At 41.5% G+C, this 24,095-nt stretch overlaps 1 protein-coding gene and 1 non-coding gene across 3 annotated transcripts in view; both read left to right on the top strand.

The window, feature by feature from the left end:
• The window catches only part of NCALD (neurocalcin delta), a 446,165-nt gene that overhangs the window by 267,954 nt on the left and 154,116 nt on the right, over positions 1-24,095 (top strand). The gene's annotated exons all lie outside the window — the stretch shown is intronic.
• Positions 9,394-9,498, top strand: LOC111551743. The gene has a single exon (XR_002734449.1). It is a non-coding gene; the product is annotated as a small nucleolar RNA U13 (small nucleolar RNA).

The following is a 24,095-nucleotide window of genomic DNA, read 5'->3' as shown; positions in this document are numbered from 1 at the left end:
CTGCCTTCTTTTCCTCTGGAGATAGCAGAGCAAATCGAAGGTGCTGTCTGGAGGTGTGCTAGCAGGATCAATCAGATTAGCAAAGAAATCTGAAGCCCCTATTATATTATTTCTTTGGGCTTTATACTTGAAGACTAAACTCAGTAAAAAATCAGAGTTCTGTGGGAGAGAGAAGTCAGAATGCCTTTGAGTGAGTAGATATGTGCGTCTGTATCTTCTTGGCTGTGTCAGTGTTAGACTGCGTTTGGGATGGGAACCATGTTGGAAATTCATGCCAAAGAGAAACTGAGAAATTGTGCTCCCAAACAGGTCTTATTGAAACTATCTCAATCAAAAGAACTGTGAATCTGAAAGGAGACAGAGTTAGAGGAGGAAGATGGACAGTGTTATACACTCAGAAAAAGTTAAAATTTGAAGCAAATCTTAACATTCTATTATTTATTCACTATGTTGCTATGATACAGCCTTATGGTAGCAATGCTTAGTTCATAAGCAATTTTGGAATTATCTTCATTTATTTACACAGTGGACACTTGGGATTGATTAGAGGTAAAAGAGCTCACAGCATGGTGGGGGAAGAGAGTCACATATATAATATACCAGAGGTATTAGTGAGGTGCTGTGAGTGTACGCACACTGGAAGGAATAGTTTCCCTGAGGAGTGGGGAGAGAGTCAAAGTAGATAAGGCTCTATCGAAGGTGGGCATCTGAATGGCTCCTAATGGAGAGGCAGAAATTTGCGAGGAGTGGAAGGAGTCAGGACATCATAAGCAACCTGTATGTGTCGTGATGTGGCATTGTGAATGGCTATGATGCATTTGGCGATTGGGTCTGGCTTTGTGGAGAACAGCAAGCTATGGGGCTGGGTAAGTAGGATGAGCCTGAATTCTAGAGACTCCTTTATACCTTGCTAAGGAGGAGGATTTTCTACCACAGAAGATATTTTATTGACTCATTAAGTATACCATAAGTTTTCATATTTATGTGAATAAGTACTGATATTTTAGTTCACTTAGACTAGCAGTTTTCTTTTTTTTTCTTAATAGCAGCACCATTTCTTCAAATAGAATCTTACACATAAGCCCATGTAGAAACATGTAAGATCAGGCTGGGCGTGGTGGTTCGGACATGTAAAAAATGACAGTAAAGGAGTCTTTGCACTTTGAGAGGCTGAGATCGGCAGATGGCTTGAGGTCAGGAATTCAAGGCCAGCCTGGACAACATAAAGAAACCTCATCTCAATGAAAAACATAAAAGTTATCCAGGCATGGTGGCATGCGCGTGTGGTCCAAGCCACTCTGGGAGCTGAAGTGGGAGAATTGTGTGAGCTTGGAAGGTAGAGGTTACAGTGAGTCAAGATTATACCATTGCATTCCAGCCTGGGTGACAGAGCAAGACCCTGTCTTAAAAAGGACCAAACCAAACCAAACAAAAACAAACAAAACAAGAAACATGCAAGATCAGAGCTGCTGTAGTTGATCCAGGCTTAGATGAGCCCAGCTCAGTATCCCCAGTACCTAATAGTGCATGCTACCTGTAGGTACTCGTTGAGGTTTATCATGTAAGATGAATGAATGTTGCAAGTTCCTAAACATGTGATTCAGATGCCCAATCTTACTCTGTTACTTTATGAAAATTTTTTTAAAGCTATATGATGTTATGTCAAAATAGGTTGTTATACTTTGGGATAATCAGTATGCTAGCCCTGAATTTAAGCATAAGTCCTATTTTTTTTTTTTTTTCATGGGAGTCTAGGAAAACTATATGTTTATTCAGCAGTAAAATACAGTTTGGAACTTAAATGAGCTATTGATCAATTTCTGGTCTTATGTGAGAAGGAATAAAGCATCAAGAAAAAGGAAAGACTTGCTGTCAAGAACAGGAAAATTTGACAATAGAATATTAAGAATGCAGGAAATGAGGGTAAGTGGAAAGGCAGCAGCTAGTGGGAGAGAAAAAGTGCAGGGACAGTAAAAGTGAATGTAGGAGCTTTCTGATCCATACGCTTCAGGAATGCAGTTCATCCCTAAAATGCTGTTTGGTGTCTTAGGTTGCAAGTAACCAAATTAAAACCAGATTGAAAGTAGAGTGAGACAGCTGTCATCATGAGACTCATTTGATCTGTTTAAAGGCGGCTGCTCTTATGCAGGGACCAACACTCACCTCCAGGGCAGCAGCTGGTGCACACTACCCCCGGCAGTGCCTGCCGCCAATAGTGCAAACGACTCAGAGAGACTTCATTGGCACAAGGGAATACTCTCACCTTTCTGAGTAAAGAGCAGGTAGAACTAAAGGTTTCACATTTTATTTTTTATATTTTTATTTTTTATTATTTTTTTTTGAGACGGAGTCTCGCTCAGTCGCCCAGGCTGGAGTGCAGTGGCGCCATCTCGGCTCACTGTAAGCTCCGCCTCCTGGGTTCACACCATTCTCCTGCCTCAGCCTCCCAAGTAGCTGGGACTACAGGCGCCTGCCGCCACGCCCGGCTAATTTTTTGCATTTTTAGTAGAGACGGGGTTTCACCGTTTTAGCCAGGATGGTCTCGATCTCCTGACCTCGTGATCCACCCGTCTCAGCCTCCCAGAGTGCTGGGATTACAGGCGTGAGCCACCGTGCCCGGCCAGGTTTCACATTTTAAACATACTTTATATTCCTCCTCTTAGGGGGCTCCAGCCTGCTTTTGTGCCAAAGCAGATGTTATATCTGGCATAGAGTCCTCGGAGCGGCAGTTGTTCCTGAAAGTTCCTTTTTGCATCTTTGTGCCTCATGCAGTGGCTTACAGGTCAACCAGGCTTCTCCCCTGACTTTCGATATGTAAGAGTTTGTGTTTCAAATGGATTTGGTTTTCTTAATGTCACCCTAGGTTGGTGGAAAGGAGAGTAAATGGAAATGGGGGGGAGCAGGGTCCCCTGGGGAGGTTTAAACAGATGGAAGTCAATTGTCTCTTGAGAAGAGAGGAAGCTATTAAGTTTTCATTCCACACTCTGCACCTTTTCTGTTGGCAAAGAACAAGCCCCACTCTCTAGCAATTGCTTTCCACTGAACTCCCCTGTCCTGGCCCCCCCCCCAGCAAAAACCTAGGGATCAACTTAGTTCACTCCAAATTAGAAAATTAAATAGTCATTTGTTTCTTCTTGTCCACAGGGAGAACCATTTTCTTTTCTTCTTTCAAAATTGCCCAGTTCTTGTGAAGGGTTATTAACACCAGAAATAAATACATTTTAATAAGCTTAAATCTCATTGCTACCTGAAACCATCAGATTTTAGTACTGTAATATTTTGATCCCTCTGTCTTTTAGGCTCTGACACCAAAATTGCCATAATGAAGGTGTTTCACTTCTTATTTATTTTTATGGGATCTTTTTTTCCCAAATGTCTTTTCATCCCAGCCAAAGGGAGAAATGTTAATAGATCTACCATCCAGAAGGTTCCAAAGCTGGCCTGTCAGGTTTTCTGTTTTCTTGTTTATTATCTTTGAACTTTTGTTTTAAACACTTATTTACCATGTAACTTAATGCCTGATAGTACTGAAAGCATTTTATGGGTTTTAATTTATTTAATGCTCGTGAAACCCTATGAGGTAGGTACCGATATTATTTTTATTTTACAGATGAGGAAACTGAAGCAAAGAGAAGTGAAATGAAAGCTAGTGAGTGATGGGACCAGGGTTTGGACATGGGCAGTCTGGCTCAAAAATTGTGTGCTTTTAACTACTATGTAATGCTGCCTCACAAACAGCTTGTCTCGCAAATCGTTTTTCTGGATCAGAGGGTGTTGACTGGCCTGCAATTGTATTTTGTATGGCCCATACACAATTCAGAAGTTTGAAAAATTTACGTAGAAATCTGCATTTCCTGACTTCTTTTGAAAATAGGAATACCAGATATCATTAGGCTCGAATTCCCAATATGGCAACAACAGTTGAGCAACAATCAGCTCTTTAGATGAGGCGCCTGCTGTCCAATTTCCACAGTCCCCACCAGTGCAGACCATAGTATCTACTTAAGTTTCCTACCTGCCTCAGAGAAGCTTCTGAGCTTGTGACCTCTGTTCCAGCTGCTCTATGTAGGGACACTGCCCCAGTACAGCAAGGGCCTGCTGCAAAATGCGTTTCTTAGTCTTCAATACTCATTTCTCCTTGTAACTGGATTTCTGGTAAGTTATGTCTCATGGTGGATCTGCCCCAAAGATAGAGACTGAATGGAAGTGAGTCACTCGCCCTGGCCTCCATTGTTCTGAAGAAGGTTCCAGCCACATGATTGATGTCAGCTGGTTTGCCAGAGCCAGAGCTGGGTTTCAGGACAGACACACTGGCATCTAATAGTGAAAGGCAAGGTTGAAAGGCCAAGACCAGCCTGAGGTCTGAGAGACCAAGGGCATCACAGAGGCCAGAAGTTCAGAGGTGGACATAAAAGGAGTTAGGAGAATAAGGAAGTGAAAAGAACGTAGTACAGTATATCAGAGAAGGAGCTCCAGACTGGCAAATATAACTCCCTTGAGAAAGTTAATGCCTGTCTGCTGAATTCACACTTCCTTATCCATGCGTCTGAGTCCATTCAGGCTGCCATAACAAAATCCCTTAGACTGGGTAATTTACAGATAATAGAAAATTATTGCTCGTGGTTATAGAGGCTGGGAAGTTCAAGTTCAAGACGCCAGAAGATTCAGTGAGGTGAAAGCTTGTTCCTCATTCTCACTGCATCCTCACATGGTGGAAGGGGTGAATTGTCCTCATATGGTAGAAGGGGCAAGAATGTGCCCTTCACCCTGTTTTATAAGGGCACTAGTCCCATTCATGAAGGCAGAGCCATCATGACTTAATCACCTCTCAAAAGGCCCCATCTCTTAATATCGCTATAATGGAAATTAGGGTTTAACATAAATTTCGGAAGGACATATTGAGACCATAGCACCATACAATAAAATCAATACCCCAGCTTCATGGAGTTGTGGTAAAGATTAAATGAGATAGTGTACTCTAAGTGCTTAGCCTGGTGCCTGGTGTGATCAATGCTAACCCAAAGGATCCAGGAGGTCTCAAGTGGTTGCTGAGAATACTAATGGGTGTTTGCAGTCTGCCTGTGTGCAGAGGCAGATATGGAGTATGGGTGGGTCCAGTCAGTTCTCAGGGGGCAAATCCAAGACAGAGTTTGATTATTCATAACCCTAACATTGTATTGCCGTCATTTATTTTAATTTTTAGTATATTTATTTATATTTAGTTTTTAGTTTCAAAAGTAAATATGACAAACAAGAGAGCTAAGGTAGACAAGAGAGTTATGGGTGACAATGCTAAGTGCTTTCGTCACACTTACTATTTGTATTTTTTTTAGTTTAGTGAGAATGCCATACACTTCCCTCTCTCTTTACATCTAGCAATATTGTATGAACGGTGATTTCATAAGATGCTTGCAACTTCAGGTGAGCTAAGATTTTGCATTTTGTTATTTCTTCACTTCTTTTCTCCCTCACTCTCTTTCTTCCTTACGGAAATTTATAGATTTGTCTTATAATCTAGTTCAGCATTTCCCGAAATATAAGCTAAAGAATCTAATCTCATAAGATTCTCCAGGAATAACAGGTTTTTGTGATCAAATAAATTTGGGAAATGCTTTATATTTTATCTCTGCCTTGAGATTTACTAAACATGTTGAAACATTGATAAGGCTTTCAATTGCCTTGAAATAAAACAAAAACAAAAATAGAAAACACAGAACATTTAGTCCAATATTTTCTCAAATGCATTTGGCCATGAAACTTTTCCTTTCTTGAGTAAACCCTAGTAACACCCTGCTGGATCCAACTGGACACCTGTTGATCTGGGTCTCCTCATTAAATGACTTTCTAACCTTGGAACTGGACTGATTATTGTTACTGCTGCTTTCATTAAAGGTGCTATGTTTTATATTTATAGATTTATCTTCCTTCCAAAGACCTAACTTTAAAAAAATCAGAAGAGCGTATCTTCTACCCTCTGCTGCATACACACTGTCATTGAAAATGATGTGATGAAAGGATGCATCATGAGAAAGTAAACATACAACATAGGTAAAAGTTGTTCCAAGTCTTTACAAATGTTCTTATATCTTCAACCTTATTATGGCTCAAGATATAGTAACTTTTGCGGGGTTTTGTGATTGTTTTTGTTTTATTCTGTGAAAACATCCAAGAGCCCCCAACAGCCTATAGATTTGCAGATCCTTTTCTTTCCCAGGTAGCCTTGCATTCAGGAAACATTAACTTCACACAAATTCTTCTTTAAAATAAGTGTGTAGTGATCTTTTTCCCCTCACGGGCTCTGCACAAACTTGTTCTCTTTTTCTCTCGTCATTTACTTACAAAAAATAAAACCTGTTAAGAAGCAATTTGTTCTATGTTAGGTTCATTTATACAGCAGGTGAGCAGGAGATGGCTGGTGACATCAGCCATCTCCTAGTGTCTTGGAAGTGCATTGACACAGGAGTCACCTGGGTTCTGCTTCATCTAAGGAGTGCTTCAGGACATTAGAGAGCCGAGGGAGACAATCCCAGATCAAGTGAGAATTTTCCTTTGCAGGGTAGGAACTGATGCCCAGGCCTGTGACACTCCTTTGGCTCTTTCAAAAACCTCTTCAGTGACACGGACTCCAAAGCATAGTAACTGGTCTTTCTGGATAACACCAGGCAGAGCTGGACTTAGGCACTTGCTCAGTCCAGAGGCCTCTTCAGATGTGACTAGGGAATGGCTAATCAGATGTGGAAAGTACCTTGAATGAATAGTCTCTGGGGAAAAAAACAAAACAAAACAAAACACCTCTTAAATTGGTTTTATTGAATGTAGAAGAACTGCCTGAATTTTGTGAATGGCTGGGGAAACACAGGGAAGGGCCCCTGTCTGCAGGGTGAATGCACTGTCTTGCTCAGAGCCCCTGCCTTTGCTGTAGCTCTTCCTTTCAAATTCAATGCCAGTCATGGAAGCAAAGATAAAAGAAGCTAGCGCTAGCTTGTCTCTGCTTGCTCATAATTCTGTTCAGGGCAGATTTATGGAATGAATGATTCTTTCCATCACAGTTGGCTAATTTTAGAAAGATTAGAATGCAGGAGACTTCCGTTCCTATGCTAATACAGCCAGGCAAGTTACTACGATCATCTAGCTGTGTTAACTGAATTTTACTTTTGTGTCTTTCTGGTTTCCTATCTGAAAAATGAGCAGGGAAATGAAGACCTTTTACAGAATGACATTAGGAATAATGGACAAAAATTGATTACAGACCACTTTACAAATTAATAGCCCCATATTTATACTATGAATCAACATGTAACTTTTATCTTATAAATAACCAAGGTAGTTACAAATTCCTAGTGCTTTTTAAATCAGATACCAAATTCTTTTTACTTTCTTCAACTTTTATTTTAAGTTCGGAGATACATGTGCAGGATGTGCAGGTTTGCACATAGATTAACATGTGCCATGGTGGTTTGCTGCACAGATCATCCCATCACCTAGGTATTAAGCCCAGCATCCATTAGCTGTTCTTCCTGATGCTCTCTCTCCCCATCCCTCACAGGCCCTGGTGTATGTTGGTCCCCCCACAACGTGTCCATGTGTTCTCATCGTTCAGCTCCCACTTATAAGTGAGAACACGTGGTGTTTAGTTTTCTGTTCCTGCATTAGTTTACTGAGGAAAACGACTTCCAACTCCATCCATGTTCCTACAAAGGATATAATCTCATTCCTTTTTATGGCTGCATAGTATTCCATGGCATATATGTACCACATTTTCTTTATCCAGTCTATCATTGATGGGCATAGGGTTGATTCCATGTCTTTGCTATCGTGACTAGTACTGCAATGAACATACGTGTTTGTGTATGTTTATAGCAGAATTATTTATATTCCTTTGGGTATATACCTAGTAATGGAATTGCTGGGTCAAACAGATACCAAATTCTATTCATTTGTCTTAAAATTCTTAGAAGCAATGTTGTAGAACAACATATTCCAGGCTGGATTTTACCTTTCATTTTTCTTTGTTACTACTAGATACATGCAAAAAATTGAAGTTAATATTGTAAATCTTATCCTTTAAATGGAAAACAGAGAAGGCACTGAGTTAGAGAAACTTTCACTTTCAAGAGCAGAAAGCAATCAAACGTTAAAAATCTTAGGACCATTTCAATGTGACTCTCCTATAAAACCCATAGATTCTGGGAATCACAACCACTTCTTTTGTAAACATAATTTCCCTAAAATTAGTACCAAACACTTTTAGGTCTGGAAAGCATCTTGGAAATGGATCTTCTGAGGGGTCCAACAGCTTCTTACTGTGTCTGTTTGAGAGTTAATAGCTCACCTAGAGCTCAGATCTCCTAAATCTCCAGACAAATTTTTTTTCAAGTTTTCTCTTGTTTCCTCATTCCAGAATTATTTTATAGTATCCAAGCTTCTTCACTTTCCACCTTTCCCTTCCTATTCTACCCCATAAATTGGTTCCTATAGCTCCCTGCTGCTCCGTGGAGACCCTGCAGTGCCGTAGGAAAGGGAAGGTTGTTAGCTGAGCCTCTGGGTTCTCTACAACTTATTGAACCAGAATAGCTCAATTTTTAGCTGTTTTTCTTATGATGCTTTCCTGAGATAAGGGCTCCATGGCTTGAAAATGTTTTCAAACCACTGTCCTCCCTGACCAAAACCACATGCTTGTCTCACTCCATGTTCCTCACTGAACCTCCAAAGTCTCTTTATAGCAACTTTTGTAAGGTTTGTTCCTTCTCTTTTCCCTTTTATACCACTCCCCATCCCTACTATAGACCTGAACACTTCCCAGCATCTTCTTTTCAAGGGCCACTGTTTTTTACGAGTGTAAATGCCTGAAGTTAAACTGTCTTATCTCAGATCCCTAAATTCAGCCTCATACCTCAACTCCATGCTGTCTTCCCTGATCTGAATATTTTCAAAACAGCTCCTCAGGACACCTGGGAGGTGTTCTGGCTGCCATAAACCTTAAATCTTCTTGGGTCCCATGTTCACCCAGGAGCTGTGTCTCTTTCCTGTCTTCAAAGCCACACCAAAGCTCTTTGAGGGTAGGAAACATATATTTTCCATCTTCACATCTAGCACTGGTTTTTAACATGGTAGGTATCTTAGTTAAGAATTTCCTTGGCTAAAAATAACATGGACCCCCAAACAATAGCTTAAATAATTAAATGAGGGGTTTTCCCTTTCCCATATAATCAGAGGTCTAGAGATGGGAAGTCTGGAGCTGGCATGACAGCCATGATGCTGCAAGAGACCCAGGCGCCTCTGTCCTCTCAAGCATCCTTGGCACTTGCTTGTCACCTGTGGTCTCAAGATGGAGGAACCCCTTCTAGAAGGCATCATGTATGTCCATATCCCACTAAAGAAGAAGGGAAGGCGGTCCTGTTGTAGCTCATGAGTGTGATAATTGGGTGTTCATATGCATGTGTGAGATGTGCCACCCTCTGAACCTTGTTACGACATTGGCACATTACCTGTCTGACCTGACTTGGAAAAAAAAAAAAAAAGAAGAAGAAGAAGAAGGGAAAGGAATTGAGTCATTTGTGGTGGAAAATTTGTTGGTGAAAGACAGCAACAAAGCAAGAGTCAGGCAAGCTTCTTTAACGAACTTTCTAAAAGTCCCACTTGGTGGCATGCACTTACATTTTATTCATAAAACCTGTGTCACATGGACCCCCTAGCTGAAAGAAGTCTGGAAAATGTAGTGTTTTTAAGGCTGGGTATGTTGTTAATAACATTGGTGTTCTGTCGGTAAAGAAGAAAGAGATAGTAGATATTTGGTGACAACCTGCAGTCTCTACTGGAATAAGTAGGCAAAAATACTGCTTATGGCTGGAATGGAAAATGTCCACTCCCACCATGGTCACCTGTGTTGAGTACCTGGAAGAGTGGTTCTCAAAGTGTGGTCCCAGGCCAACTACATCACCTGAGAACTTTTTAGAAATACAAATTTTTCAGCCTCAGCACAGACAGATTGAGTTAGAAGTAGATGGAGTCAGTGATCTGTGTTTTAAATGCCCTACAGAGGATTTTAATGCTGCTAGTGTTTGAGAACCACTGGCCTAGAATGATCATGCAGAAAGTTCTAGACTGTCAGGCTCTGCTTGTCTTGACATCACCAGAGTGGTCTGGGATGGATTGGTGGCCAAGATAGGCACTAGATAATCTTTACAAAGCAATTTAATTAAGCTCACCCAAATAGAACTAGAATGATCCATGTTCCTGATGTTGCGGGGTTTGGGGGGAGCTTGAAGAAAAACTGGCATGGAAGTAGAACCAGGCCAACCAACTTTAACATGCCAACAAATGCCAGAGGCTCCTTCCTCTCAAAACTATCTTCCATTCTTCTCAGTTGAAGGGCTTTAGTTGCAAAACAAAAAGTATTACTCTAGGATCTTGTAATTAAAGATTATCTGAGATACTGGCAAGGATGTGGAGAAAGGGGAACTCTTGTATACAATTAGTGGGAATATAAATAGGTACAGCCGTTACAGAAAAAAGGATGGAGTGTCCTCAAAAAACTAAAAACGGAATATAATACCATCTGATCTAGCAATCCCACTGCTGGGTATATATCCAAAAGAAAGGAAATCAGTAAGTTGAGGAGATATCTGCACTCCCACGTTTGTTGCTGCACTGTTCACGGTGGCCAAGATATGGAATCAACTTAAGTGTTCTTCGGCAGATGCGTGGATAAAGAAAATGTGGTATATGTACACAATGGAATATTATTTAGCCATAGAAAGATTAAAATTCTGTCATTTGCAGCAACGTGGATGCAGAACATTTTGTTTATTGAAACAATCCAGGCACAGAAAGACAGATATCACATGTACTCCCTCCTATGTGGGAGTTAATAAAAGATCATCTTATGAAGGTAGAGAGTGGAATGGATGATAGTTACCAGAGACTGGGAGTGGTGGGGCAGAGGAGGGTAAATATAGAGAGGTTGGTTAAGGGGTACAAAATGCAGTTAGATGGAAAGAATAAGTTCTATATTGTTCGATAGCACAGTAGGATGACTGTAGTTAACAATAATCTACTGTATATTTCCAAATAGCTAGAAGAGAAGATTTGGAATGTTCCAACACAAAGAAATGATAAATGTTGGAGGTGATGAATATCCCAATTACCCTGCTTTTACCATGACACATTATATGCCTGTATCAAAATATTACCTGTACCCCATAAATATGTACAATTACAATTACAATCAATGAAAAAGAAAGAGTATTTGAAATGTATAATCCTTGAGCTTCAATGGGACCAATAGGGGTGGCTTGTGTGGAGAGGGTTGTAGTCATCCCATAACATCCATCTGCTTCTCCCCCAAGTAACCCATAATGAACTCAGTACAATTAAGTATAATAAAAAGTGCACACAGAGCACAGGCAGCTTCAAGTTGGCTCCTCTGGCCCAGGGCTCCTCCAAGCATGGTCCACAGGCAGATCCATCCTGAGAACTCTTTGTTACTGGTCTGCACTGAGATAAAGAACTTAAATCCGAATGTAAATCAAATACATTACTGGGCTCACTCTTTAGTTCAGCTGACATTTTTTCAAACTAAGACTTTCTCGAAGAAATTAGTGCACAACAAGAAACAAACAGTTCATAGACTGACTCTATGAACTGTTTTGAGTGGCACTGCTCCTGCCTTCCAACTAGACAGTCACCTCTGCCCTTCATGGAGATTCTGTAGCTGCCACTTTAAGCATCCTCCTGGCCTTCATTTCTTTAACAAACATTAATTGAGGTCTATGGTATACAAGCACAATTGGGATGCTGGGAACACAGTGGGCAACAGGACAGACAATCTGTAAGGGTACTAGTTGTCATCAAATGGCAGTATCAGGTGGGACAGTATGTGTGGAAGTACTTCATAAACCTAATTATATTTAAGAATCAGGTAGTATTTTCTTTCCTTCTTTAGATGGAATAAAAAGTGCAACGAGAACAAGCACCCTGCACAATATTTCTAGAGTAAGAAATATTGCTCTCTGGCCACTAGCTGAATTTGCTTCATTCTTTTCTGTCTCTGTAGTGGGTCTCATCTGAAAGAACATTGCTCTTGAGCTTAAGAAGGCAAAAGAATTTAGAGGGTCACGTGCAGTGGCTCATGCCTGTAATCCAGCACGTTGGGAGGCTGAGGAGAGAGGATCACTTGAGGCCAGGAGTTTGAGACCAGCCTTGGCAACACAGTGACACCCTGTCTCTATGAAAAATAAAAAAAAAGTTAGTTGGGCATGATGGTGTGTGTCTGTAATCTCAGCTACTCAGGGGAAGCTGAGGCAGGAGGATTGCTGGAGCCCAGGAGTTGAAGCTGCAGTGAGCTGACTGTGCCACTGCACTCCAGCCTGTATCACAGAGCCAGGCCCTCATCTCTAAGAAAAAAAAAAGAATTTAGAGTTGCATTTCAGATGAGAAGCACATGATATTATTGACAATTCAGTTTGCTCCCAACCTCTCTCATAGGTGTCTGAGCATAAAGTCATCTCAGCATATACCATTGGAACTTAAGGGAAAGGGGACTAAAGCTCCAGGTAATGAAAATTACTAGTAACTTGGCTCCTGGTGGAATGCCAGTGAGAATATGCACTTCCACAGATGCTTGAATTCTCTTGGCCCAGGGCTTTAGGAAGCCACAGGAAAAGGTCAGGATGCTCAGGAATAGAGACATGCTGTCAGAGAAGGATGGAAGGGTGGAAGAGAACAGTGCTGGGCCTAGCAATTTTTAAAAGACTTGCAAACCAGTATGGCAAATGTTAACATTTGTTAAATCTGAGGAGTGTCCATATGGGTGCTATATTTTTTCTCTGTACTTTCTTTTATATTTTACTATTTCATAATTTAACATTTAAAATTTTTAAGAAGATCCTCAGCTGGGCATGGTGGCTCATGCCTGTAATCCCAGCACTTTGGGAGGCTGAGTCTGGTAGATAACTTGAGGCCAGGAGTTCGAGACCAGCCTGGCCAGCATGGCAAAAGCCCATCTCTACAGAAAATACAAAAATTAGCTGGACATGGTGGCACATGCCTGTAATCCCAGCTATTCTGCTCCAGAGGCTGAGACACAAGAATGGCTTGAACCCAGGAGGTGGAAGTTGCTGTGAGCCAAGATTGCACCACTGCACTCCAGCCTGTGTGACAGAGCAAGACTCTGTCTCAGAAAAAAAAAAACAAACCCACAATTTTTCAAGATTCATAGAACAAAATAGTGTCTTCAGATGATCAATGTAGCACAGAAGAAGAGAAGCCGCAGTAAATAAAATATTCATGGCCCTAAAATTATGAAGGGCAGTGTGTGTGTGTGTGTGTGTGTGTGCGCGTGCGCGCACACACATGTGTACATGCACATACTCAGAAGCTTTAGCATGCATCAAAATCCCCTGGAAGGTGTTTAAACCACAGAGTATTGACTGTGTCTAGTTCTGATTCAGTAGGTCTAGCGTGAGACCTGAAAATCTGCATTTCTAAGAAGTTCCCACAGTAAATCCTCATGATATCTTTTTGAGTAAATGTTGTGTACTCTTCCCACAATTACAATTACCTGGACTGGTTTGACTCATTTGTTCAACAGATATTTAGTACTTACCTACTACGTGCCAAGTACTGTGTTACATGCTAGGGGTATATGATTTATTGTGCACATATAACTCCTTATCTAGAGGCAATCATTAAATGCGTATTATATGTTTATGCCAAAAGCTGAGCAATCATCTAAACCCTTAAGCAAGCTGTTGGGTATTATAGTAGCCAATCAGTAGGACAGGGGAACACCATGGGATGGCTGTGTACAAAAACTACTTTTTTATGTATGGATGAATACAGATAACTTTCTTTTTCTTTTCTCATCTTACCCCCAACCACCTCCTATTTTTTTCTCTCCTTTCTGTCTCTCTCCCTCCCTGGGATAGATGTGTTTGATGGGCTCATCCAGCAGCTATCTCAAGCCACCCCTTGCTGCTGCCTGTTACCAGAGGTTCTAAAGAACCAGATATTTGCTCTGCCAGATTCACTGGCAGCTGGGGCTGGCCACATGCTCTAGTTTTGGCTAATGAGATATAAGTGGAAATAGGTTGGGGGTCTTTGGGGAAGATTTTGTTTCTATTCGAGAGGACAGAGGTAAGAGGAAGATCACTGGCACAGCCCCCTTCGCTGTCTTTCTGCCTTAGGACTGCAATAGCCATCTTGTGACCATGAGGCAACTAGCATAAGGATAGTTCCAAAGGGGACAGAGTGACAGAGACTGGCTTTTAATGACATTTTTGACCCATTCAACCAACGTTAGCAAGCCACCCATACTCAGACTTAATGTTAGTGATAAAAGCAAAGCTCTATTTTAATGAACTGTTAATTTCTATCACTTGCAGAGGAAATCACTCCCAAATGATACATCACCTTCTCCCTTTCTTCCTCTTCTTCTTTTTTTTTCCTTTTTTATTTTCCTTCTCTCCTTGGTATGTGTGAATTGTGTCCTCCTTGCAAATTCATATGTTGAAGTCCTAACCTCCAAAGCCTCAGCATGTGACAGTATTTGGAGATAGTCTTTAAAGAGGTGATTAGGTTAAAATGAGGTCATTAGGGTGGGCCCTAATCCAGTATGACTTGTATCTTTAAAAGAAGAGGAAATTTGGACATAGAGATGTAGAGAGGGAAGACCACGTGAAGACACAGGAAGAAGACAGATATCTACAAGCCAAGGGAAAGAGACTTCAGATAAAACCAACCCTGCTGACACCTTGATATTGGATTTCTAGCCTCCATAACTGTGAGAAAATGAATTTCTGTTGCTTAAGCCACTTAGTGTGTGGGACTTTGTTACGGGAGCCATGCTGAGCAAATATACTTCTTTCTCCCGCCGTTTACTTCCCCCCATTCTTTCTTTTTCTTTATTTGTGTGGAGATATATATATATATATATGTCTATCTCCAAGGGGTAGCCTAAAGTGAGGAATCCCTTCATTAGGGCCCCTTAGCAGACTTCTTCTTATGTCTCCTTGGCCAGAATTATGTTGCATGCTCATATGTAAGCCAACATCTGAGAAGGGGAATGAAACCACTGTAATTAATCTAAACCAGTCAAGATTCACCCTCTTTGGCTGGAATGTAAGCTGCCTTTCTTACACCTTATGGCTGCTCACAGAACTGTGGGGACAACAAGACTATAAGCAGGGTTCTGTAAGAACAATGGTTATCAGCCTAAGGCAATTTTGCGTCTGCCTTTTGCCAATTCAAGGGACATTTGGGTAATATGTGGAGATGTTTTTGATTGTCACAACCTGGGGGAAGGGGGGAGTTGCTATTGGCATCTAATGGGTAGGGGCCAAAGATACTACTAAATATGCTGCAATGCACAGGAAAGTCCCCTACAACAAAGAAGTATCCAGCACAATTGTCACTCATGCCTGGATTGAGGGACCCTGTGTTAGAGGAAGGGAAGAAGGGTGGCTATTAGGAGGGCAGCAAGAGGTGTTTGTCATGGATGGAAAAACACATGTACGTGATGTTCTCACAGCCTCCCTGTGAGTCTCACCGGCTTCAGGCCACAGCATCCCTGAGTGACAGAAGCTGGTCTCATTACATTGGCCAAGCAGCCCTCAGTCTGCAACTATCTGTCAGAGACCCGGTGAATCAGAAAGATTGGTGCAGACTAAAATTAGAAAAGAGATGAAAAGTGATTATTTGGAAATAAATTTGAATATGCCTGTTTAGATCCTCCAAGACTGCAGTCTGACATATAAATAAGACTAAAAATATGAAATTGTGGTACTCCGTCATCCTATTCACTAGATTTCACTAGCTCTGAATCTAATAAGGCCTTCGTCATTGTGTTAAATTAATGCTTTTTAATATTTAAAAGATATTAATCTTGCTTTGGTATGCTGTTGGTCTATTTTTAAATTCAATAATTTCAAACAGTAGCTCTTCAAGTATTTGAATCAATGATTTTTTATATCCACTCATCTTGATGTTGTGCCGTAAGTAATAAATGGTGTAATAAAATATCTTTGTGCTTCAAGTAATACCTCAGCACTTTTTAAACTTCTTTGCAAAACTTGAATACAGTTTACGAATATGAGTTATAGACACACATATCTACAAAGGTGGCTAGATTTTTAAAAATTAATGCCATGACCTGCAATTTCCTTTGCAAATATATAGCTTGTCCTGTTTGCTTTATGGCTGTTGTTTGCAACATCATATTTTCCCCTCAAATAAAAAATTTTAAAATGGTATAGAAGACTTTGGCCAAATTGGCTAACAGTTTCATAACGTTTGATATTGTTCCAAGTTTTCATGCACCTAATTTTATATATACGTAATGTATCAACTTTTGATATAGCAAAAAGCACATAAGTAGCTTCAACTGCAAAGCATTTTCTGTTTTTCAGGCTGTATATTGCAAGACCTACCAAGCAACCTTGCTTAAATGTTCCGTACTTAATTGCCAGAGTTTGCAGTGGACTCTTCATTTCTTAAAGAATTACCACAAATGTATTCACTTATTCAGCTCCTGTGTGTTCACATACATGTCTACCACTATTTTCTTTTCTTCAATCAGCCAGTGTGTAGAAGTAAGAACCATCATCTTTAATTCAATCTCTGGCTTATTATAGACCTAGGATCCTCACAGGAATATTTGTTCAATTTGAACATGCTCATCAGCTGTTTTTTTTTTTTTTTTTTTTTTTTTTTTTTTTGTTGCCTATGGATGACAGAGTGATGTTTTACACATTTAAGAGTACTTCATTTCCTTATTACATGGACTTATTTCTAATTGGCTCCAGGCTCCTTACTATTAATAGCTGTTGAAGATGCACTGTACATCTAATTTAGCACTGCCTGGGGTGACACAATTGGTTCTCAGTTACTTTACTGCCAATATGTACAGCTTATGCCACAGGGAGCCTGGATCTAATTGGTGAGATCCTTGCCCTCTGAGACCGAATCTAACACATGCTTCCGAGACAGCTTCCCTCTCAGGGACCTCAGCGTTCCTCATTATCCTGACCTTCTTTGATTTGGTGCCATGATTGACATAAGGAAGGCAAAGCCATCTCCTCGGCTTGATTTATTCCAAAGATATTTGACTTTATCCATACCCATCCCTGTGGAATATGGAAGCCCTCAGGGGTGACTCCTGAATTTGCATATAGGAGCTTAGGGGTAGCAATATAGAAGGCCAGGGGCTTGAATGAATGTATGTTTGCAGGGAAAACACACTTTGTTTCATTTTAATTATATTCTTTAGTGAGAAGGTTAATTGATATTTGGTTCCGGCAGGGAGTGTAGGCTCCCTATGTCACCCTTTGTACCTTTGCAGAGCCACTGGTGACTCTCCTTGTGGAAAGCCCTTTTTGGTGCCACCACTGAAAGTCAAACCTCTTACTATGACTTTAAGGAGTATAACATTAACCAATCCCTTGAGCCTTACGTTCCAGCTCTCCTGCCACCCCAACCTCCCACTCAGCCAAGCTGCAATACTTCCATGAACAAGACATACAGCTTTTTTTTTTTTCCCTCTTCTGTTCCTTACTTTTTGGTGTCCCCAAGGTCTAGATCTGGCCCTCTCTCCCCAGTGCCAACAGCACTTCCTGCACGCCACTATCATCACAGGTCGGGTGTGGAATTCCTGTGGTTCAGCATACAGTTTTCCTCAGCACAGACTGTGAGGGTTGCCTTTGGGTAACAAGGCCCTACGCAATTCTGCCGTACTACTCTTTAGGTGATCTAGCGCCATCATTTTTAATCACTGTTCAGAGGTATGTCCACAGCTCTGCATGCTCCCCTTGGTGGTATAGATTTGTTTCTGCAAAGTAGCTACTCAGTCAGGGACCACCCCCATCTTCCCCTTCTGCCCTGGCCACACGCAAACTCACACACACACATACACACACACACAGCTAGGTATACCATATGAGCAAGTTCTAGCTCATGAAATGTGAATGGAAGTGATGTGTGTCATTTCTAGCCCTGTCCTAGCAAACCCTCCCACACAGTGTTCCTCAGGGCTCTCTCCCTGTTTGTTGGCTGGATATATAGAATTTAAGCACCTAGAGCAATGTTTCTTAAGCTCAGTCTATCAGCATTTGGGGCTGAAGAATTCTCGGTTGTGAGGACTTGTCCTGTGCATTATAGAGGGTTAAGCAACATCCCTGGCTTCTACCCACTCCATGCCAGTGGCACCTCCCCTGTTGGAACAGCCCAAAATGTCTCCAGGAATTGCCAGGTGTCTCCTGGTTTGGCAGAAGGTGGAGGGAAGCAGGGGTTGGGAGGGGCAAAATGACCCCTGGTTGAGAACTACTGCCTAGAGTATTGCAGAGCCATATGATGGAAGGGGCAAGGGGCCCTGAACCACCTGAGATAGAAAGCCAACTGGCACTTACTGCACAGGGCTGTGAAGCTATGGAAATGTTGAGGCTTACTCGTTACAGCATCTGATGGTACCTAACCAAGCACACTGCTTTTTATCTGCTTTGCAAATTGAACTTCTACGTAAGATTCCTTTTAAAGAAAGTATCCCTCAGAAAGAATGAAATAAACACAACCTTTGGAAACCTTTGACCCAGTTTAGTCTCTTCCCTTTACAGATAGGAACCAGTTACAAAGAAGTGAGGTGACTTGTCCAAGACCACACAGCTAGGTAGTTGCAGAGGCAGGCCCGGACCTCAGGGCCTCCAGGTGCTTCACCCTGTGCCCTAACCTGAAGCCACTTACTTTAACTTTCTCTAAGCAGGAACAGATGGAAGTGACAAAACCAGCCACACTGGGTACAGTTTAACTTGGCCTACATGTAGGATGGGTTGATAAAGTGCCTTAAGTTCCTCCTCTGACCTCATCATGTTTCTTCTTCCTGTTCATTGTGTTGTATCATCTGAGTCACTATTTAGGGGGAAGGCATTGCCTCACTTGTCAAAGACCCTGTTAAAAAGCAGGTTATTTCCTGGGGGAAATCATACTTCTACCTGTGCTACCTGGCAGTACAGATCTCTTTACCAGATTGGTCAGGTACCCCAGAAGAACAGGGAGAGCCCAAAAATGGGGTCCCGAGCGGCTCAATCCCCAAAGCAGGGCCAGCATGGGCTTCTGATTGGGATGAGGAAGAGACTGAGGAACCAGGAAACAAGGGAACCTGAAGGCCCATCTGGTGGCCTAGCCACACCTGGCCGGGGCACGGAGTGAACAGCTGAGTCGCCAGTGGAAAAGATGTTTCCAGCTTCACGTGAAGCCTGGCTCTCATTGGCTCGGGCCCTCGGTGGGGCTCAGCTTGCAGGCCATTCCTGGGGCAGCTGGGTGAGGCCAACCCCAGCAGGGCGATGCTGGCACCTCTTCACACGTTACAGTGGTGTCATCTGGAGAAAGGTGTGAAGTAAATGCATCGACTAATGTACCTTGCACACATTTTCACACCCTCATTTTTCTGTTTCATGCTCCCTTTCTCCCTCAAGCCAGCTCCGAATGTGTGAGTCTTTGTGCCATTTCTGAATTTACAAATCCCCCCAGAAGGCACTCATCATGGACTCTCTAGATCTTTGTTGCCAGTTATGGAGAAAAGAATGGACTTAACTTTCCCTAGGGCTATTATAAAACAATGATCATCTGTCCCAGGTGGTTAAGCTTCTATAAATTCTCACAAGTAGCAGAAGCCAGGCTCTCACCCACCAGGGAAAGCTGAGCATTGGCCTTACCATTGCCAGGTGTATTTGGAGCCGTTGTTTTTCTCTTCTGCTAACTATTCCTTCCAGCCAAAACTTAAGTTGAGAGAAGGGGAGCAATTATCCTCATTCTTTGAGAATTACAAATTGTATTTTAAATTGGCATATTTTCACTAGTTGTATACACCTTTTTCTCTTTTTCTTTTTTTCAGTTTGGATAATAGTTCTTGGAGTTAAACCTTGGCCTTGGGGATATCTGAGCTGGGGGCGGTTAATTGTTGAATTGTCATGAGCTAACAAACTTATTAAAAAAAACAAAACAAAACAGTAATTTCATCTTAATTGCTCATGAAAAAAAGTAAAGAAATCTGTAGACATTTGGAGTCCTATATGCTTTATTAAAACTATAAACAGTCATAGCCAAGGCAGTTTGGACAGTCTGCTGAACTGTGTTATTGTTACGAGACTTCAAAACTTAGATATTCAGCTTTTCTATATTCTGTTACAACATTTGTTACTTCACCTTTTTGCATCACTTCGAATGGGATAAAACTTCAGTATTGAAAGTTTCTTGGAAAGTCATCTAGCCTCTTGGCGCTCAAAGTCTGTCTGTGGATCCGTAGCACTGTTATCGCCTGAAAGCTTGCTAGAAATGGAGGCTTTTAGGCCTCGCCCAAAATCTATTGAGTAAGAATCTGAAGTTTACCAAGATCCCCAGGTGATCTGTGTACACACTAAAATTTGAGACTCAGTGGTCTAGTCTGACTCCATCATATGAGGAAACTGAGGCCCAGGCAGGTTTCCAGAAGGGGAAGCTGTGGCTCAGGAAGAAGGGCTACACCTTAAAAGCAAGCTGCCATGAACTTCATAGCCTCTCCACATCCAGGCTCAGGGTGTGGCTGAAAGCTTCATGTATCCATTTTCAATCATACTTAAACATGGTCACAGTATAAGAAAATGTTCTAGAGCTGCTTCTACTGTGGGTACTTTTCCAAAAATAACTGGGAAGGACTTGCCCGGTAGACAGACAGGGGCTGACATGGTAATTTCAGACCTGGCAGGTGAATAATGAGTCACCATCTATTCAGATCACTGCTGCGGGTAGTTTCTCAGGGGTGGCAAGACGGCAGTCGTCCACTCCACAAGAAAGCTGGAGGGCAAAGCCCACAATATTTATGTTGGCACTTTCACTGTTTATATGAGGAAATATTTTCATTAATCTCAAACGTGTATTATTGAGTAAGTCTCTGAAATCAGGTGTTTGCTTAAAAAAATAAATATAACCTAGTTCTCATATTTCAGGTTTGATGCAATAACTACCTCTAGCTCCTTGGGGCTGTGTTAGATTTTATTTTTGCGGTAAATAAGACTATAAATTCAACAGAATTGGTCAGCCATGCACAGATTCTAACATGTTACTGTCGTTATAAAGAAGAAATAATTTTTGATTGTCCAACCTTGCTATGTGCCTGGGAAGCAATGAAAACAATTATTTTAGAAGCCAAGATGGGGAGAATCAAATGCCATGTATTTCCGATAGGAGAGGAAGAGGTTCAAATGCTCCATCTGGTGTGTAGGTCTAAGTTCCCTGCCTTGGGCAGAATGATCGGGCTGTTAGAGGCCTCAAGGAGAAGGTCCCATGGATTTATGGGCAGAAAGAGAGAGAGTGGGAGAGAGGGAGTTGTTTCTTTCCCCGGGTGGAGACAGAGAAAGGAGGATTTGCATTCCTTTGTGACAGGATTGGAAGCATATAAGTCAGATATAATGTAAGTTAAAATGCAGACCAGACCACAAAGGCTGGTATATAGGAAGCACTCCATAGATGCTCATTCCTTACTGTCTTCTCTTTTTCTCTCCAAGAGTCAAACTGATGGCACAGTCCAGGCAAAACCCAGAGGCATGTTTGGTTTGCTTAAGAGGCCTTTATCTGCACTGGCAAAACACAAAGGAGAATGTTTTCATTGTTACTAAGAAAAGAGCTGCTCTATGAATCATGGCTGCTTCGTGGGAACAGCAGCAGCCAATGCAGAGTTTCCATGCCTCTGGGGGCATGGGGAATTTGGATTTCCTAATGAGAACTAGGGTTCCTGTGGCCTCGTCCTGAAGTGATAGGAGCCATTGAGATCTAGAATAGTCTAGATGAGGTCGGAGGGAGCACAGGGTGGTTCTGATTTAGGCTGCTGCACTGAAATGACCCTGGGCAGAAGGGAAGATGCTGGGGTCACAGGCAAGGAGCCCTGAGCAGGTGATTCTTAGGGGCCACAAGTAACTGGTAACTGTGGGTTCATGGGAAAGGTGAGGAGGAGCTTGCACAGTAAACAGCCTTTTAGGGAAAAGCAAGTCTGTCTCATGATCCCAGTTTTTCTTCAAAATAATATACAGAAGTCTAAAAATGGGGAGGGGAACAAAGCAGCAATGACCTACTCAGAATTTCAAATGCCCTTTGATAAGTTTCACTTATCAGACTATTACAATTCTGATTCACCAGTGAATTGGAGATGGATTTGAGAGTGGGTACATGCAAGGTAATGAACCTAGGTGAAGATAATCCAATGGCACAGGTGGATCTTCCTAAGCAGTAATAATCATATCTGACATTGGCATGGCTTTTCATGATTTATAGACCATTCTTATTTGATCCTCATGGCAACCTTATGAGGAATTTCCCTCTCGTTAGCCCATACAGCCTTGGCAAGCCCAGGGTTTATGCTCTTCCACTAGACCAGTGGCCTATACATGTAGGGTGTACAGGAGAATCGATTGCTTGCAAAATAACACTATTTAATTTTTTTCTAAAAATAATGAAGAAATTAAACTTTACCAATACTGAAAATGTGGATTGAGCCAGCCATGCCGTGTCTGCTTTATGTCATACAACCCCACATCATGTACACCCAAGCCAGGTCAGCTGAGGATGGAGGGACTTTGCACTTTTCAGAGGGTTGAAGTGCCCTCAGCTTGCTTCCTCACTTCCTGCGTATTGTCTCATGTCGCCCTTCACTCAGCATGTGACATGAATTTATCAATTTTATTCTCTTCCTTACTCTGATAGAATGGACAAGCTACTGAAAATTATTCCTCTCCAAAAATGCAAATGAGGGAAATAACAGTGGTGCAAGCGCACAGCAAGTCCCAAAGGCAGCAGAGCCCCACACTTCTGTTATTCCTGTGTGCTCTTTGTCAGTCATAACGTGAGATTGAGAACAATGACAGTCTCATCTGAGCTAACAAGCGGCCAAAACATTTTCTTTCTTTTTTTTTTGAAACAGAGTCTCGCTCTGTCATCCAGGCTGGAGTGCAGTGGTGCATGCAACCTCTGCCTCCCAGGTTCAAGTGATTCTCCTGCCTCAGCCTCCTGAGTAGCTGGGATGACAGGCATGCACCACTACGCCTGGCTAACTTTTGTATTTTTAGTGGAGACGGGGTTTCACCATGTTGGCCAGGCTGGCCACGAACTCCTGACCACAGGTGATCTGCCCGCCTCGGCCTCCCAAAGTACTGGGATCACAGGCATAAGCCACCACGCCCGGCCCAAAACATTTTCAAGAAGGTTATTTGAAATGTGAATTATCTTCGCCATCCTTGATAATGAATGTCACCCAAGTATCAATTGTATCTTATAAGCCCAAGGATATTGAGACTGCATTGAGATCAGCAGTTCATTGAACCTCGCAACATCCAAACCTCTGCAGTTCCCCCATCCCACCCCTGTGGTGATTAAAAACATAAGATTCTCAACAGTATTTTAAAAGTTTGCAAAATTTATTGATAAATATTTAGCAGCTTCTTTTGAGACTTGTTACCTAAAAAAAAAAAAAATAACAACAACAAAAAACCCTGTGACTAGGTAAATCTGTGACTGGGTAAATGTTTGTTCTTCCTGATGCTATTAAAAATGGTGGAAATAACACTTAAAAATAGATATAATAACAAACAAAATGCCAAATGCCTTTATTAGTAACATAATACTGTTGAAATAGAAAGAGAAAATATTGCTGAATGTCTGAAGAATCAAGGATGAGAACAAATGATGCTGTATAGGATATTTGCTATTTAGTTGTATGAAAGCATACATGTTGTCAATGTTTCAGTTTAGCGTATTCGTCAGGTTCAGTTTCAGTAATTCAGAACCTAAAGAATTACTTTAAATTTGTATGTGTGTGTGTGTGCCACATATGGGAAAATGTACCAGAAAAGATATTTCCTTGACAATTACTTCTTTAAAATTAAATTTCCTCAACAATTAAATTACTTCTTTTAAAAAAAGTTTTATGGAAAACCTAGGTTAAGTGTGCCCACTGAGGCAGAGATTGAGCTAGATAAAAGTCATTCCATGAATTATTCACAGGAAAGCTTTTATAACAAAGTAGTTAATGCCAGAATTACACAAAATGTTACAGGATGTCATCCATATGGGTTAACTTT

The sequence above is a fragment of the Piliocolobus tephrosceles genome, chromosome 7, assembly GCF_002776525.5.
Source record: "Piliocolobus tephrosceles isolate RC106 chromosome 7, ASM277652v3, whole genome shotgun sequence".
NCBI lineage: Eukaryota > Metazoa > Chordata > Mammalia > Primates > Cercopithecidae > Piliocolobus > Piliocolobus tephrosceles.
This window is presented reverse-complemented; position numbering and strand designations above follow the sequence as displayed.